We start from the raw sequence: 2,500 nt of genomic DNA, 5'->3' as shown, positions 1-2,500 counted from the left end.
TACTAATTAATAAACTAATATTTTCTAGTATGACCCAAGTACAGTCATTTTTGCAGTTAAAAATTGCTATTTCTGGAAATTCAAAATGGCGGACCGTGGAGAAGATCCCCCTTTTCATGTGTGAAAAGTGCAATTTTTCCCGTCATAATGAATGCTTAGAATTTGATGGTGGTGGTAAGCATTAGTGAATGGGTAGCATGAATTCTGAAAATAAACAACTAAAAATCTTGCACAGTGTACCTTTTAACCCTTTAGCTACCAGAACTTTTTTTGAATAGGCCGGAATCCTACCAGGAATTCTAAGGAAAAATTGACATTTTGGTCATATTCTAAATAATGTCAAATAACTTGAAAAGAAATGAAAAGTGTCAATTACAAGTTACTTTCATATTAAAGTAGAGAAAACACACTTTCAAATGGTATATCATTTATGGATAATTAATTGTTCAGTATTCCCATAGACTGCATTTTATGTGGATTAAATGATAAAAATGTGATAAAATCCGATATTATCTAGGCCTATCTATCTATATATCTATATATTTAGGCCTATCTATCTTTCTATCGATCTCTCTATCCATCTATCTATCTATCCTTCCTTCCGTCTATCCATCCATCCATCCAGGGTCAAAGTTGAACAATGATCATGTGACGACAACAAATGTCGTTCACCCAAAAGTCCTGTTTTCAAGCGGTTTCAAGCGGTATAACTGTGATGGACTACACTAGCTAATAATGTTTGAACTAAACCATGCCAAAGACGTGTAAGGATAACCGTAGAAGTGGCCGCGATAGCAGACAGGACATGAATGGAGCTCTAGGAAGTTTCCCCTCCCAATTTGGCACAGGTAAGACGCGCCAGGCATCACCGACTTTGACCGGAATTGAAGTGCTACAAACACTACGTTGGTAGGCTATTATTGGAAGTTAGCATTCAACTCAACGTCTTCGCGCACATTTTTATGAAGGACAACGTGGAGTAGTAACAGTCCTTGACTGCTTTGCCAAAGCTGACACGCAAAATGAGTAGCCAATTGATGCTGCGCTTCCTTCACGATGCGCTGTTACGCAGAGCTGTCGCTGTAAGTTGTTCCAGGAAACTAAGATAGTTGGATACCAACATATGGTTTGACTTTGAAAACACACCGAAGACAGTTTACATTTTTAATATGTAGCGTGTAGACATCGGCTGGACAGTTGTGTTTGCTATTTAGGACCATGGCAGAACTGATCACAGTTGAACACCATCTCATAAGCCTAATAAAACAACATGATCTAAAAATAGCCTAAATAGTCATACACATGTGCTGTTGACCATGAAAATAGATCGACGAGGGTTGGAAGTTTTCATATTTAGTGTATATTGGTTGTAGAAAAAGAATGGTTGTGTTTGTAGCCATCCAATCTCGGACGGCCGTCATTTGAATTGAAGGCAGATTGCCAAATCGCATAAAGCGGCGCATCTCGTAATAAAATCTAAAATACTGAAAAATAATATAATATAAACATATAGTTTTTATACTGAAAGTATATCGAGGAGGGTCTGTAATATTGAGCTAAAGTGTTTGAAAGCTGGAAAAACTGCATGATGACGGCCGTTCAGCTGTATTTTCATATGAAAATATTCCGGCCGGCCGCGGCCGTTATGGTACAGATCCAGTCGGACGTTCACGGCCGTTATGGGAGCTAAAGGGTTAAACATGAGATTTTGATATCGTTTTAAATGTAATCAGCAATCCTTGCACCTTTTTGGAACTATTTCAGTTTGTCAATATTCTCTTAACATATTCAACACAACTTTTCAAAATTAAAGCCATAATACCAAAAACTGCGATAATTTTGGTCACAATATGCCTGAGAGACACTCAGTGGGTGTACATGGTGGTTGATTGGCACTAGTATGTGTGTGTGTGTGTGTGTGTGCTGATTTGTTGGTGCTGTTTGATCTGTGTGTGTGTGTGTGTGTGTGTGTGTGTGTGTGTGTGTGTGTGTCTGAATGGGTGTGAACAAGGTCATGGGTTGGTTATGCCGTGTGTGTGTGTGTGTGTGTGTGTGTGTGTGTGTGTGTGTGTGTGTGTGTGTGTGTGTGTGTGTGTGTGTGTGTGTGTGTGTGTGTGTGTCTGAATGGGTGTGAACAAGGTTGTGTGTGTGTGTGTGTGTGTGTGTGTGTGTGTGTGTGTGTGTGTGTGTGTGTGTGTGTGTGTGTGTGTGTGTGTCTGAATGGGTGTGAACAAGGTGTGTGTGTGTGTGTGGTGTGTGTGTGTGTGTGTGTGTGTGTGTGTGTGGTGTTGTGTGTGTGTGTGTGGTGTGTGTGTGTGTGTGTGTGTGTGTGTGTGTGTGTGTGTGTGTGTGTGTGTGTGTGGTGTCTGAATGGGTGTGAACAAGGTCGTGGGTTGGTTATGCCGTGTTTGTGTGTGTGTGTGTGTGTGTGTGTGTGTGTGTGTGTGTGTGTGTGTGTGTGTGTGTGTGTGTGTGTGTGTGTGTGTGTGTGTGTGTGTGT

This window comes from Engraulis encrasicolus, chromosome 8 (assembly GCF_034702125.1).
Source record: "Engraulis encrasicolus isolate BLACKSEA-1 chromosome 8, IST_EnEncr_1.0, whole genome shotgun sequence".
NCBI lineage: Eukaryota > Metazoa > Chordata > Actinopteri > Clupeiformes > Engraulidae > Engraulis > Engraulis encrasicolus.
The sequence above is the reverse complement of the archived record's forward strand: the minus strand, read 5'-3'. Positions refer to the sequence as shown.